A 16,875-nucleotide genomic window follows, 5' to 3' on the forward strand; every position below is an offset into this window, starting at 1 on the left:
TACATATATATATGATGTGAGTGCAGAGCTGCTATGATAATAATCAAATGTTGATCTTTCAGTACAAAACCCAAGATCCTTGAACCCCAACTCCTCTTTAGTCAGACCTCTTACTGTCCCTGCAGCCCTGTCCCTCATTGTGGCCCTCTCCTAGATTATACTTTGGCATCTCAAATTAATTTTAGTTTCCTAAAAATTCTAAGCTGTTTTCCTACTTCTGAGTCTTTATGCATGCTGTGCCTCTGCACTATTATAATAGTTTATAATAGTTCAGCCAGCAAACAATTCTTCTCTTAGGATTCACCCAGCATCACCTGCAGTGCCTTTCTAGATTGCTTTAGGTAGCATGTGCAGATAGTACATCCTTTTCTCTGCACCATACAATAGACACTCTATTGCTTTCATTTGTTTGCACACTGACTCCTCTCCTAGACTCTGAACTCCTAACTAAAGACAGGTATGAAAGAAGTTTCTTCCATCAAAATAAGTTTAGGGGTGTTTAAAATAGTTGGAAAATAGAGATTAAGCTAAAATTTCTTAAATGCTTACTATGTGCCAAGAATCACTAGACTTTTTCACATCTTGATTGGGACTATTTGGTCTATGACAGTGATATCAGTGTTTCAGAAGAAATCTATAAGTTGAAACAGTACAATCTAGCAACACTTTGCCTTCTCTAAAATGTCAAACATTCTCCTAAACATTTTTTAATTACAAAGAACTTTCCTGCTAATTATTAAATCCATATGTATTTCAAGGGAAATTTAATCCCTGTTTGATTCATTCACACTCAATCCATCACAGTTTTACTTTTAAGAGCTATTTGATGTTCCAGACGTCATTAGAACCCCCATAATGCCAATTTCTGAGAAAATGAGGATGTGGGTAAAATTAAGCAAAACCAAATGTTACCAAAATCCTCAAGGATTAAAGAAGAATCTTTTTTTAATGGCAATTATTGTTTTTATATTTTATTTTATTTGGAAATGATCTAGATATTAAATAACTTTCATTTGCCTTTAATATAACTTTAAGGTTTCAAGTTACCAAAAAATTTTTGGAAACTAATTTTATTTTATTTTTGTTACTGAAGTGTATTTGACATACAATGTTATATTAGTTTCAGGTGTATAACATAATGATTCAACAATTCTATACATTATTCAGCACTCACTATGATATGTGTAGTCACCATCTGTCACCATACAGTGTTATTACAATATTATTTACTGTGTTCCTTATGCTGTACTTTTCATCTCCATGACTTATTTATTTTATAACTGGAAATCTGTACCTCTTAATCCCCTTCACCTATTTCACACATCTCCCCACTCACCTCCCCTCTGCCAACCAAGGGATTAAAGCAGAATCTTAATGAAGGAAGTTATGCTACACAGTTTTGACTTTGCAAACTCCAAGAAAGTGTGTTGACTCGAGAAGCCCTTATATCTTTACTATATATTTTCTCCCAAGGGACTGTAAAGAGATGAGAAAAGGAAAAGGAATGGTTTGATGGGTACAGAAATGTTTGGCATTATATTTCCAGCAATATTTCAGTCTAGATCATCTGAAAAACCTTTGCTACAAAACACTCAAAATTGCTGACTAAAACACCATAAACATTATTTTATTTTTTCATTTTTTTATTTTAATTCCAGTATATTTAACATACAGTGTTATATTCGTTTCAGGTATACAATGTAGTGATTCAATAATTCTATACATTATTCCGTGCTCATCATGGTAAGTATACTCTTTAAGTGCCATCACCTATTTCACTCATCCCCACACTGGCCTCTTCACTGGTGATCATGAGTTGGTTCTCAATAGTGAAGAGTATGTTTCTTGGTTTGTCGCTTTCCTTTTTTTTTTTTTTTTTACTTTGCTCATTTGTTTTATTTCTTAAATTCCGTATATGAGTGAAATCATATGGTATTTGTCCTCTGGCTTATTTCACGTAGCATTATACTCTCTAGTTGCATCCATGTTGTTGCAAATGGCAAGATTTCGTTCTTTTTAATGATTGAATTATATTCCATTTGGTATATATATATCACATCTTTATCCATTGATCTATCAATGGACATGTGGATTGCTTCCATAATTGGGCTATTGTAAATAATGCTGCAATACATATAAGGGTGCATGTATCCCTCTGAATTAGTATTTTTGTATTTTTTTTTTTTAGTAAATATCCAGTAATGCAATTACTAGATTGTAGGGTAGGTAGTTCCATTTTTAACTTTTTCAGGAACCTCCATACCATCTTCTGCAGTGGCTCTACCAGTTTGTACTCCCACCAACAGTGCATGAGGGTTCCTATTTTTCGACATCCTCTCCAACACTTACTGTTTCTCAATGTTTTTGATGTTAGCCATTCTGACAAGGTGATATCTCATTGTGGTTTTGATTTGCATTTCCCTGATGATGAGTGATATTGAGCATCTCTTCATGAATTTGTTGTCCATCTGTATGTCTTCTATGGAGAAATGTCTGTTCATGTCTTCTGCTCATTTTTTAACTGGATTATTTGCTTTTTGGGTGTTGAGTTGTATCATTTCTTTATACATCTATACTAACCCTTCATTGGATATATCATTTGCAAATATCTTCTCCCATTCAGTAGGTTGTTTTTGTTTTGTTTTGTTTTGTTGATTGTTTCCTTTGCTGTGCAGAAGTTTTTGTTTTGATGTAGCCCCAATATTTTATTTTTGCTTTTGTTTCCCTTGCCTTAAGAGACATATATAGAAAAATGCTGCTATGGTTGATGCCAGAGAAATTACTGCTTGTGCTTTCTTCTAGGATTTTTATAGTTTCAGGTCTTACATTTAGGTCCTTAATCCATTTTGAGTTTATCTTTGTGTATGGTGCAAGCCAATAGTACATTTTCCTTCTTTTGCATGTAGCCATCCAGTTCTCCCAACACCATTTGTTGAAGAAGCTGTCTTTTTCCCATTGCATATTCCTTCCTCCTTTGTCAAAGATTAATTGACCATGTAAACATGGGTTTATTTCTGGGCTTTCTATTCTATTCCATTGACCTATGTGCCTATTTTTGTGCCAGCACAATATTGTTTTGATTACTACAGGTTTGTAATATAACTTGAAGTCTGGAATTGTGATATCTTCACTTTTGTTCTTTTTTTCAAGATTTTTTTGGCTATCTGTTGTCTTCTGTAGTTCCATACAAATTTTAGGATTGTTTGTTCTAGTTCTGTGAAAAGTGCTGTTGGTATTTTGACAGGGATTGCATTAAATGTGTACATTGCTTTAGGTAGTGTAGACATTTTAACAATATTTGTTCTTTCAACCCATGAGCATGGGATATCTTTCCACTTGTTTGTGTTGTTTTCAATATCTTTCATCAGTGTTTTATAGTTTTCAGAGTACAGGTCTTTTACCTCCTTGGTTAAGTCTATTCCTACATATTTTATTATCTTTGGTGCATTTGTAAATGGGACTGCTTTCTTAATTTTTCTTTCTGTTGCTTCATTATTAGTATATAAAAATGGATTTCTGTATGTTGATTTTGTCTTTTTTGTTTTGTTTTTTCTTTATTTTAAAGTTAGCTAACATACAGTGTAGTCTTGGCTTCAGGAGTAGATTCCCGTGATTCATCACTTACATACAACACCCAGTGCTCATCCCAAAAAGGGCCCTCCCCAATGCCCATCACCCATTTTCCCCACCCCCATCAACCCTCAGTTTGTTCTCTATATTTAAGAGTCTTTAACGGTTTGCCTTCCTCTCTGTTTTTATCTTGTTTTTTTCTTCCCTTCCCCTATGGTCATCTGTTAAGTTTCTCAAATTCCACATATGAGTGAAATCATATGATATCTGTCTTTCTCTGACTGCCTATTTCACTTAGAATAATACCCTCCAGTTCCATCCACCTTGGTGCAAATGGCAAGATTTCATTATTTTTCATTGCCAAGTAGTATTCCATTGTATACATATACCACATATTCTTTACCCATTTATCAGTTGGTGGACATTTGGGCTCTTTCCATAATTTGGCTATTGTTGACAGTGCTGCTATAAACATTGGGGTACCTGTGCCCCTTTGAATCAGCACTCCTGTATCCTTTGGATAAATACCTAGTAATGCAATTGCTGGGTCCTAGAGTAATTCTATTTTTAATTTTTTGAGGCACCTCCACACTGTTTTCCAGAGTGGCTGCACCAGTTTGCATTCACACCAGCAGTGCAAGAGGGTTCCCCTTTCATCATATCCTTGCCAACATCTGTTGTTTCTTGAATTGTTAATTTTAGCCACTCTGACAGGTGTGGTATCTCAATGTGGTTTTGATTTGTATTTCCCTGATGATGAGTGATGTTGAGCATCTTTTCATTTGTCTGTTTTCCATCTGGATTTCTTTGTAAAAGTGTCTATTCATGTCTTCTGCCCATTTCTTCACTGGATTATTTGTTCTTTGGGGTGTTGAGTTTGGTAAATTTTTTATAGATTTTGGATACTAACCCTTTATCTGATATGTCATTTGCAAATATCTCCTCCCATTCCATAGGTTGCCTTTTAGTTTTTCTGATTGTTTTCTTCACTGTGCAGAAGCTTTTTATCTTGATGAGGTCCCTATAGTTCATTTCTGCTTTTGTCTCCCTTGCCTCCGGAGACATGTCAAGTAAGAAGCTGCTGTGGCTGAGGTCAAAGAGGTTGCTGCCTGTTTTCTCCTGTAGGATTTCAATGGTTTCCTGTCTCACATGTAGGTCTTTCATCCATTTTGAATTTTTTTTATGTATGGTGTAAGAAAGTGGTCCAGTTTCATTCTTCTGCATGTTGCTGTCCAGTTCTTCCAGCTCCATTTGCTAAAGACACTGCTTCCCCCCGCCCCCCGCATTGGATTCTCTTTCCTGTTTTGTCAAAGATTAGTTGGTTGTATATTTGTGAGTCCATTTCTGGTTTCTCTATTCCATTGGTCTATGTGTCTGTTTTCATGCCAATACCATACTGTCTTGATGATTACAGCTTTGTCATATAGGTTAAAGTCTGGGATTGTGATGCCTCCAGCTGTGGTTTTCTTTTTCAACATAACTTTGGCTATTCGGGGTCCTTTGTGGTCCCATATAAATTTTAGGATTGTTTGCTTTAGCTCTGTGAAGAATGTTGGTTCTATTTTGATTGGGGTTGAATTGAATGTGTAGATTGCTTTGAGTAGTATCAACATTTTAACAATATTTGTTCTTCCAACCCATGAGCATGGAATATTTTTCCATTTCTTTGTGTCTTCTTCAGTTTCTTTCATAAGTTTCTATAGTTTTCAGCATACAGAACTTTTACCTCTTTGGTTAGGTCTATTCCTAGGTATTTTATGGGTTTTGGTGCAATTGTAAATGGGATCAATTCCTTGATCTCTCTGTTACTTCATTACTGGTGTATAGAGATGCAACAAATTTCTGTACATTGATTTTTTATCCTGCAATTTTGCTGAATTCATGTATCAGCTCTAGCAGTTTTTTGGTGGAGTCTTTTGGGTTTTCCATAGAGTGTCATGTCATCTGTAAAGACAGAAAGTTTGACTTCTTTGCCCATCTGGATGCATTTTATTTCGTTTAGTTGTCTGATTGCTGAGGCTAGGACTTTCAACACTATATTAAACATCAGTGGTGAGAGTGTACATCCCTGTCATGTTCCTGATCTCAGGGGGAAAGCTCTCAGTTTTTCTCCATTGAGGGTGATGTTAGCTGTGGGTCTTTCTTCTTGTTGTTGTTGGTTTTTTTCTTAATGTTTATTTTAAGAGAATACATGCAGGGGAGGGGCAGAGAGAAAGGGAGAGAGAGACAGAGACAGAGAGACAGAGGATCCAAAGCAGGCTCTGTGCTGAGAGCAGAGAGCCCGATGCGGGGTTCGAATCTACAAACCATGAGATCATGACCTGAGCCAAAGTTGGACGCTTAACTAACTGAGCCACCAAGGTGCTTTATGCTGTTAAGGTATGTTCCTTCTATCCCAACTTTCTGGAGGGTTTTTATTAAGAAAGGATGCTGTATTTTGTCAAATGCTTTTTTTCTGCATCTATTAACAGGTTTATATGGTTCTTATCCTTTCTTCTATTAATGTGATGTATCATGCTGATTGATTTGTGAATACTGAGCCAGCTCTGCAGCCTAGGAATGAATCCCACTTGATCATGGTGGATAATTCTTTTAATATACTGTTGAATTCAATTTGCTAGTATCTTGTTGAGAATTTTTACATCTATGTTCATCAGGGATATTAGCCTGTAATTCTCCTTTTTAGTGGGGTCTTTGTCTGGTTTGGGAATCAAGGTAATGCTGCCTTCATAGAATGAGTCTGGAAACTTTCCTTCTGTTTCTTCCTTGGAACAGCTTTAGAAAAATAGGTTTTAACTCTGCTTTAAATGTCTGCTAAAATTCCCCTGGGAAGCCATCTGGCCCAGGACTCTTATTTGTTGGGAGATTTTTGATGACCAATTGAATTTCTTTGCTGGTTATGGGTCTGTTCAAATTTTCTATTTCTTCCCGTTTGAGTTTTGGTAGTGCCTAGGAATTTGTCCATTTATTCCAGATTGTCCAGTTTGTTGGCATCTAATTTTTCATAGTATTCTCTAATAATATTTGTATTTCTGTGGTGTTGGTTGTGATCTCTCCTCTTTCATTCATGATTTTATCTATTTGGGTCCTCTTTTCTTTTTGAGAAGTCTGGCTAGGGGGTTATCAATTTTGTTTATTCTTTAAAAAAACAGCTCTTAGATACACTGATCTGTTCTGCTGGGTTTTTTTTTTTTTTTGGATTTTATATTGTTCATTTTTGCTCTAATATTTATTATTTCTCTTCTTCCGCTGGCTTTGGGCTTTCTTTGCTGCTGCCTTTCAAGTTCCTTTAGGTGTGAGGTTAGGTTATGTATTTGGGACCTTTCTTGCTTCTTGAGATAGGCCTGAATTGCAATGTTTTCCTCTTAGAACTGCCTTTGCTGCATCCCAAAGGGCTTGGACTGTGGTGTTTTCATTTTCATTTGCTTCCATATATTTTTTAATTTCTTCTTTAGTTTCTTGGCTGACCCATTCATTCTTTAGTAGGATGTTCTTTAGCCTCCATGTGTTTGAGGGCTTTCCAAATTTTTTCTTGTGGTTGATTTCAAGTTTCATAGCATTATGATCTGAAAATATGCAAGGTATGATCTCAATCCTTTTATATTTATTGAGGGCTGTTTTGTGACCCAGTATGTAATGTATTTTGGAGAATGTTTCATATACACTCAAGAAAAATGTGTATTCTGCTGCTTTTGGATGAAAAGTTCTGAATATATCTGTTAAGTCCATCTGGTCCAACATATCATGCAGAGCCATTGTTTCCTTATTTTCTGCCTAGATGATCTGTCCATTGTTGTAAGTGGAGTATTAAAGTCCCCTACAATCATGGTAATATTATCTATACATTTATTTATGTTTGTAATTAGTTTATTTATATATTTGGGTGTTTTTATGTTGGGTGTATAGACATTTATAATCGTTAGCTCTTCTTGATGGACAGATCCCTTAATTATGATATAATGCCCTTCTTCACCTCTTGTTACAGTCTTTGTTTGAAAACCTAGTTTGTCTAATATAAGTACGGCTACTCCAGCTTTCTTTTAATGTCCAGTAGCATGATAGATGGTTCTCCATCCCCTCACTTTCAATCTGCAGGTGTCCTCAAATCTAAAATGAGTCTCTTGTAGGCAGCATATAGATGAATCTTGGTTTCTTTTTATCCATTCTGATACCCTGTGTCTTTTATTGGAGCATTTAGCTCATTTACATTCAGAGTGATTATGGAAAGATATTGATTTATCATTGTGTCATTGTGTTATCTGTAGGTTTCATGCTTATGGTAATGTGTTTGGTCCCTTGTAGTCTTTGTTGCTTTCCACTCAGAGTCTCCCTTAGGATCTCATGCAGGGCTGGTTTGGTGGTCATGAACTCCTTTAGTTTTTGTTTGTCTGGGAAAGCCTTTATCTCTCCTTCTATTCTGATTTCTGATCAACTGCCTTTCTGTATAAAGGATTCTTGGCTGCATATTTTTCATATTCAGCATATTGAATATATCCTGATACTCTCTCCTAGCCTGCCAAGTTTCAGTGGACAGGTCTGCTACCTTTATTGTGTCTACTCTTATAGGTTAAGGCCCGTTTGTCCCTAGCTGCTTTCAGAATTCTCTCTTTATCTTTTTTTTTGCCAGTTTCACTATGCTATGTCATGATGTTGACCTGTTTTTGTTGATTTTGAAGGGAGTTCTCTGTGCCTCTTGGACTTCAATGCCTATTACCTTCCCCCGATTAGGGAAGTTCTCAGCTATAATTTGTTCAAATAAACCTTCTGCCCCTATCTCTCACTTTTCTTCTTCTAGAACTCCTATGATAACGGATATTATTTCATTTCATGGAATCACTTAGGTCTCTAATTCTTCCCTCTTGGTCTAATTTCCTTCCCCTCTTTTTTCAGCTTCATCATTTTCCATACTTTTATCTTCTATATCAGCCATTCTCTCCTCTGCTTCTTCCATCCTCGCTGTCACTGTATCTAGTTTATTTTGGATCTCATTTATAGCATTTTTCAATTCATTGTGACTATTTCTTAGGTCTTTGATCTCTGCAGCAATAGACTCTCTGCTGTCTTGTATGCTTTTTTCAAGCCCAACTATTAGTCTTATGACTGTTATTCTAAATTCTCATTCAGATATATTGTTTATATCTGTTTCGAGCAATTCTCTGGCTGTCATTTCTTCCTGGATTTTCTTTTGAGAATTCTTCCATGTTATCACTTTGGCTAGGTTTCTGTCTTTTACGTATTTTAATAGCTTGTTATGTGTCCTGCACCTGTGAGTACTACTATGTTAGAAAGGGGTCATACACTGTCCAGGGCCTGGCACTTCAGGAAGTGTTTTTGGAGTGTGTTGAGTGCACTCTGTTGTTGTGTATTTGGCTGCTCTACCCCACTGGTCAGTCCTCTACAAAGCTCCTCCTTGCTCATAGTGGTAGATTGTTTGGATCTTCCACCAGGTGTGCTTTGATTTGTTTGTTGAAGTAACCCTGGGAAAAAGGAAAGGGTAGGGAAACTGATTCCATAAAGAGAAAAATGAAAGGGGCAAAAACAAAAACAAAAACAAAAACAAGCAGAGAATCAAAGGAACTATAAGGCTTAATCCAGAGAGAGAGAAATAAATAAATAAATAAATAAATAAAATATGTATTTTATATTTTATATAAATTTATATTTAATATAAATATAAATATTTTATGTTTACATTGTGTAGATAGATAGAGATATAGATATAAAGAGAAAAAAAAAGAGAGAAACAGACTAACATATAAAACCACAGGAGACTTGTCCATTGGTGCCTAGGACTGGTGGCTGTGCTGGTCTGGAAAAGAGGCCATCTGGTTTGTTCAGTGTCAGTCCCACTCCCGTAGATAAGCTGTTGGCAGGCTCAGAGGGACAGGGTTTGGTTTAAGTGGGTCCCGCCTCCACTGGGGGCCGCTGTACTGGTCACTGAAGCCCCACCGTATTGGTGATGGAGAGAAAAACGGCAACATCCCCATCTTCCCTACTCGGACCCGGTGTCTCAAACCATGCTGTTCAGGCAGCCCTCACAGGCAGTCAGCTTTCCCTGTTCCACAGTTCTCCTGCACCTCCTAGGCAATAGGCTGGGATTCAAAACCAAGTGCGCTAAGCGGCCCAGCACCGCACGGATTCTTTTCTGATGCAGTGCCACTCAGCCTTGCTGACAAAGGGCCTTTGGCTGGCACCTGCAGCGTCGTTTGTCCTTGGGGATGCAATAACCCCTCTTCCCACAGTACTCAAGGAAGGGGACTGTTCTCTCCCAGTGTGACCCCAAGATTCACTACCATGCCCAGGGGCTGGCTCCCCTCTTGCTCCCCTACCGCCAGGTGTGCGCCCACAGCCAGCACAAAAGTCACACAATTTGAAAACTCCAATCTTCAGCTCCTGAAGCTGTTTACAAAGTAGAAACTGGCACTCTCTGTATTTTTCGTTCCCCAGTCCGTGGTCCAGAGAGGTTTTTCTCTTGTACTAATTCAATACCACAATCTACAGCCTCTCTTTCTCTCCCTTTTGTGTCTCCACAGAAGGGTTTCCCTCCCCTCTGCCTACATTGTTTTATCTCCCCCAATTTGCATACATGCACCTCTGTCCCACCAAGCTGTCTCCCTCCACCTGTGGAGATCTTTCTGTCACTCTGCAGAATGATTTCCCAGGTATTCCAAGTGTTCTGACTTCAATACAGCTGTATTTGAGGGACAAGGGAAATCCCAGTCCCCCTACTTCTCACCATCCTAACTCCCCTCCGTATGTTGGTTTTGTATCCTGCAACCTTACTGAATTCATTTATCAGTTGTAGTTTTTTGGTGGAGTCTTTAGGGTTTTCTATATATAGTATCATGTCGTCTGCAAAGAGTAAAAGTTTTACTTCTTTCTTACCAATAGATGCCTTTTATTCCTTCTTGTCTGATTGCTGTGGTTGGGATTTCCATTACTATGTTAAATAATAGTGGTGAGAGTGGACATCCTTGTCTTGTTCCTGACCTTAGGGGAAACGCTCTCAGCTTTTCACCGCTGAGAATGATGATAGCTGTGGGTTTTCATGTAAAGCCTTTATTTTGTTGAGGTATGTTCCCTCTAAACCTATTTTTTTAAGGCTTTTAATCATAAATGGATGTTGTACTTTGTCAAATGCTTTTTCTGCATCTATTGAAATGATCATATGATTTTTATCCCTTTTTTTATTGATGTGATGTATCACATTGGTTGACTTGCAAATATTGAACACCTTTGCATCCCAAGGATAAATCCCACTTGATCATGGTGAATGATTTTTTTTTTAATTCTTTTAATGTTTATTTATTTTTTGAGAGAGACAGAGACAGAATGCGAGTGGGTTAGGGGCAGAGAGAGAGAGGGAGACACAGAATCTGAAGCAGGCTCCAGGCTCTGAGCTGTCAGCACAGAGCCCGATGTGGGGCTCAAACTCACGAGCTGTGAGATCATAACCTGAGCCGAAGTTGGATACTCAACCAACTGAGCCACCCAGGTGCCCCAATGATTTTTTAATATATTGTTGGATTTGGTTTGCTAATATTTTGTTAAAGATTTTTAGATCTATGTTCATCAGAGATATTGGCCTGTAGTTCTCTTTTTTTGTAGCATCTTTATCTGATTTGGGGATCAGTGTAATTTTGGCTTCATAGAACAAATTAGGAAGCTTTCCTTCCTCTTCTATTTTTTGGAATAGTTTGAGAAGAATAGCTACTAACTCTTCTTTAAATGTTTGGTAGAATTCACCTGTCAAACCTCTAGCCCTGGACTTTTGCTTGCTGGGAGTTTTTTGATTACTGAATAAATTTCATTGCTGGCAATCAGACTGTTCAAATTTTCTATTTCTTCCTGATTCAGTTTTGGGAGGTTATATGTTTCTAGAAATTTATTCATGTCTTCTAGGTTGTCCAGTTTGCTGGCATATAATATTTCATAGTATTCTCTTATAATCTTTTGTATTTCTGTGGTATCAGTTGTTATTTCTCCTCTTTCATTTCTGATTTTATTTTTTTGAGTCCTCTTTTTTAAAAGTCTGGCTACAGGTTTATTGATTTTGTTGATCTTTTCTAACAACCAACTCCTGGTTTCATTGATCTGTTCTTTTGTTGTTTGTTTCTATTTTGCTTATTTTTGCTCTAATCTTCATTATTTCCTTCCTTCTATTAGTTTTGGGTTTTGTTTTTTGTTCTTTTTTCTAGTTCTGTTAGATGTAAGGTTAAATTGTCTATTTGGGATTTTTCTTGCTTCTTGAGGTATGCCTGTATTGCTATAAACTTCCCTCTTAGAACAGCATTTGCTGCATCCCCCAAATTTTGAACCATTGTGTTTTCATTTTCATGAAACATTTTCATTTGTCTCCATGTATTATTTTATTTCATCTTTGATTTCTTGGTTGACTCATTCATTGTTTAGAAGCATGTAATTTAACCTCCATGTGTTCATGTGCTTTCCAGTTTTTTCTTGTGGTTAATTCTAGTTCCATGGAATTGTGGTCAGAAAAGATGTATGGTATGACTTCCATATTTTTGAATCTGATCAGAGTCGATTTGTGGCCTAATATGTGATCTATTCTGGAGAATGTTTCACATGCACTAGAAAACAATGTGTATTTAGCTGTTTTAGGATGGAATGTTCTGAATATATCTGTTAGGTCCATCTGGTCCAATGTGTCATTCAAAGCTACTATTTCCTTGTTGATCTCCTGTTTGGATGATCTGTCCATTGATGTAAGTGGGGTGTTAAATTCCCCTACTATTATTGTATTACTATTGATTAGTTCCTTTATGTTTGGTGTTAACTGATTTATGTATTTGGAAGCCCACATGTTAGTGCACAAATATTTGCAATTGTTATATCTTCTTATTGCATTGTACCAGTTATGATTATATAGTGTCCTTCTTTGTCTCTTGTTACAGCCTTGGTTTTAAAGTCTATTCTTACTGGGGCGCCTGGGTGGCGCAGTCGGTTAAGCGTCCGACTTCAGCCAGGTCACGATCTCGAGGTCCGTGAGTTCGAGCCCCGCGTCAGGCTCTGGGCTGATGGCTCGGAGCCTGGAGCCTGTTTCCGATTCTGTGTCTCCCTCTCTCTCTGCCCCTCCCCCGTTCATGCTCTGTCTCTCTCTGTCCCAAAAATAAAAAAAAAAAAATTAAAAAAAAAAATAATAAAGTCTATTCTTACTATATAAGTATTGCTACTCTGGCTTTCTTTTCACTTCCATTTGCATGACAATGTCTCTCCATCCCTTCACTTTCAATCGGCAGTTGTCTTTAGGTCTGAAATTAGTCTCTTGTAGGCAGCATATAGTCTTATTTTCTTATCCATTCCATCACTCTATGTCTTTTGATTGGAGCATTTAGTTCATTTACATTCAAAGTAATTCTTGATATGTGTGTATTTATTGGCATTTTTTAAACTTGTTTTATGGTTGTTTTTGTAGTTCCTCTCTGTTCCTTTCTTCTGTTGCTCTCTTCTCTCATGATTAGTTGGCTTTATTTAGGGAAATACTTGGATTCCTTATTCTTTATTTTTTTACATACCTATTACTGTTTTTTGATTTGTGGTTATTATATGGTTTATATATAACATCTTCTGCATATAGCAGTCTATATTAAGCTGAGAGTCACTTAATTTTGAACTCATTATTTACTCCTCTCTCTCCAGGTTTCAGATATTTGAAATATTACAGATATACTTTTTTTTCCTTTTATGCTTCCTATTTTCCTTACTCTTCCTTATGGTTTTTGTTTTCTATTTACAAAGTCCCCCATATCATTCTTGTAGGGCTGGTTTAGTGGTCATTAATTCTTCTAACTTTTGTTTGTATGGAAAATTCTTTATCTCTCCTTCCATTCTGAATGATAGCCTTGCTAGATACAGTATTATTGGTTGCAAATTTTCCCTTTACAGCACTTTGAATACATTGTGCCATTCTCTTCTGGACTGCAAAGTTTCTGCTAAAAAATCAGCAGATAGCCTTATGGGGTTTCCTTTGTATATAGTTGTCTCCTTTTCTCTTGCAACCTTTAAAATTCTTTTTTTATCACTATTTTTTGCTATTTTAATTACTATGTGTCTTGGTGTGGACCTTTTTGGGTTGAATTTGGTGGAGGATTTTTATGCTTCCTGAATCTGGATCTCCATTTCCCTCCTCAGATTCAGGCCATTTTCAGTTATTATTTCTTGAAATACATTTGCTGCCCCAATTTCTCTTCTCCTGGGATCCCTATAATGCAAATGTCATTATGCTTGATAGAGTCACTGAAATCTCTAAGTCTATTCTCATTATACAGTATTTGTTTGTCTCTCACCTGTTCAGTTTGACTGATTTATATTATTCTATCCTTCAGGTCATTTATATATTCCTCTGCTTCCTGTAACCTACTAGTTACCCCATCTAGTGTACTTTTAATTTCATTTATTGAGTTCTTCATCTCTGATATGTTATTTTTTTCTATCTCTTTGTCAAGGGTCTCACTTATGTCCTCCACTCTTTTCTGAAGTCTAGTGAGTATCTTTATGATCATCACTTTAAGTTCTTTATCAGGCATATTATATGTTTCTATTTTGCTTAGATTTCCTGTTGTGATTTTGTCCTGTACTTTTTGTCTTCTGTCTCCTCATTTTGTCTACCTCTCTGTGTCTGTTTCTATGTATTAGGCAAGTCAGCCATATCATTTGCTCTTGAAAGTAGTGGCTTTATGTGGAAGAGGTCCTGTAGTACCCTACAGTGCAGTGTCTCCTGTTCACCAGAACCTCACACTTCAGGGGAATCTCCTATGTGTGTTGCTTGCATCCTGCTGTTGTGTCTGAGTTGCTTTTTCTTTCAGTTCAGATGTCTGTACTGACTCTCTGCCTGTTGTGGCCTGTGCTTGCTCTCTGTGGTGTAAGTAAGAACCCAGGAATCCATCTCTAAGGCACTTTAGGGCTCTGGGGTAGTGTGGGGGTATTAGCAAAATTTGCGCTGAGCCAACAGTTCTAGGCCAGAGCTCCTGAAGCACAGTGGCTATGGTGGCCAGGGGCACATGACATCTATAAGTGTGTGGGTGGGCAGGGTTTATTCATATTAAAATTTGCACTTAGCCCAGGGCAGTGGCCAGCAATCTTGGAGTGGGGCAAGTTCTCAGAACACTGGGTCAGGCACACTGTTATCAGGTATTCTATTCTATTCTATTCTATTCTATTCTATTCTATTCTATTCTATTCTATTCTATGAGAGAGAAAGAGAGAGAGCAGGTAAGAGGAGCAGAGGGAGAAAGACAGAATCTCAAGCAAGCTCCACACAGTGCGGAGCCCAATGCAGGGCTCCATGCTACAACCATGAGATCATGACCTCAGCTGAAATCCTCAGACACTCAATCAACCGAGCCACCCAGACACCCCTAGCCAATCATCTTTTATGAACATCTAGGTTGTTTCCACTTTTTCAGAATTATAAATGACAATGTGTAAACTTCCATATTTATGTATTATTGTGGACTTATCTGATTACTTGATTGAAATAAAGAAGTAGAATTGATGGGTCAAAATGTATACCATTTAAAATTTGATAAGTTATTGCCAAATTGCCTTCTACAAAGGTTGAATCAGTTTACCTTCCCATTAACACTTGAGCTGTGCAGCGTTGGTGATATAGTGGTGAGCATGGCTGCCTTCCATTAACACTTGAATCAGATTAAGGTAACAAATTGGTCCTAGATTGAGGTATTTCACAAGAGCAAATAATAAATCTCTCCAGAGAGGATAATCTCAACTTAGATCACACAAATTCACACATATAAGTAAAGCCCTGCCAAAGACGGGCTCTTAAAAATTACAAAACGCACAATGAAATATTCCACAATAAGCAAGAGTCAGCCTATGAGCTCATCAACAGACACCATAAAGAGAGTGAAAAGGCAAGCCACAGATGGGAAAAAAATAATTACAAAACATATATCTGTTAAAGGACTTGTATCCAGAATATATGGTAAAATAAAAAACAAAGGGAGACCAGTGCTCACTTTGGCAGCACATATACTAAAATTGGAACAATACAGAGATTAGCATGGCCCCTGCACAAGGATGACACGCAAATTCATGAAGTGTTCCATGTTTTCTTAAAGACTTTTAATGAAAAAACAGCAAATGGTCAAAAAATAATGATCATTTGAAACATCCTATTTTGGGGGTAACTTGGTTTTATGGATGCTGAAATATTAGGTGAAATACAGCAATTAAATCTTTTTTTTAATTAAAAAACCCAAAAAACAAAAAACAAAATGAAACAAAACAAAAACAAAGGGAGATCAGCCTTTAAAAATTCCCTGAGAAGACAAAATCAGTTTAGTCATATATAAAGCTTAATTTAGCTTATTTTATAAGATTAACTTAACCTGGGTCATTTCTTGCTTATGCCTCAGAAAATCATAAGCAAAACTTTAACTGTTTCCCAAGTTTGATATGAGGTAATTACTAACCAATTATTAACTATTTAAAAAAATTCTAATATTATAACCAGTTACTGTGAAGAATAGTCACTGCTTTCTCATTACATAAGCTACTTTATATACCCCTGAGATTCATTCCATGCTTTGGTTTCAGTGCTCCCAGTTTGCAAACTGTCTTTTTGGTGTGTGCATGATAAATTTTTACTATTTACTGCTTTGGTGATTCATTGGTTTTACTGAACTTTTGATAGTATAAAGAATTCTTACTAATCTATAAAGACAAGAGACAACAACCTAATTTAAAAACTGAGCAAAAAAAGTCTGAAAATGTCACAAAAGATATCCAAATGGCCAACATATATATATATATGAAAAGATGCTCAACATTATTACTCATCTAGGTAATGTAAATAAGAACTAAAACGAGATACCACTACATGTTTGTCAGATTGGCTACAATTAAAAGGCTGATAATACCAATTGTTGATGAATACATGGAATCACTGAAATGCTTGTACATTATGAATGGGAATCCAAAATTATACAGCCAGTTTAGAAAACTGATTGGAGTTTCTTTTCTTCTCTTTTCTTTTTAATTTTAGAGAAAGAGAGAGAGTGGAGGCAGGGAGAGGGCAGAGAGAGAGAGAGAGAGAGAGAGAGAGAGAGAGAGAGAGAGAATCTCAAGCAGGCTCCATGCATGGAGCTCCAGCATGGAGCCTGATGTGGGACTTAATCCCACAAACCTGGGACCATGACCTGAGCCGAAATCAAGAGTCAGACACTCAACCAACTGAGCCACCCAGGTACTTCCTGATTGGAGTTTCTAATGAAATTAAACATTTTTTCAAAATTGATGTAGGAAATAAAAACCTTAGATGTA

The 16,875-nt window shown here is 36.8% G+C and overlaps 1 non-coding gene across 1 annotated transcript; it reads left to right on the top strand.

Moving 5' to 3' along the window:
* The first annotated feature begins 15,561 nt into the window (after positions 1-15,561).
* On the top strand, positions 15,562-15,665 carry LOC125937223 (U6 spliceosomal RNA). The gene has a single exon (XR_007462308.1). It is a non-coding gene; the product is annotated as a U6 spliceosomal RNA (small nuclear RNA).
* The last annotated feature ends 1,210 nt before the right edge of the window (positions 15,666-16,875 follow it).

This window comes from Panthera uncia (assembly GCF_023721935.1).
Source record: "Panthera uncia isolate 11264 chromosome A3 unlocalized genomic scaffold, Puncia_PCG_1.0 HiC_scaffold_11, whole genome shotgun sequence".
NCBI classification, from domain to species: domain Eukaryota; kingdom Metazoa; phylum Chordata; class Mammalia; order Carnivora; family Felidae; genus Panthera; species Panthera uncia.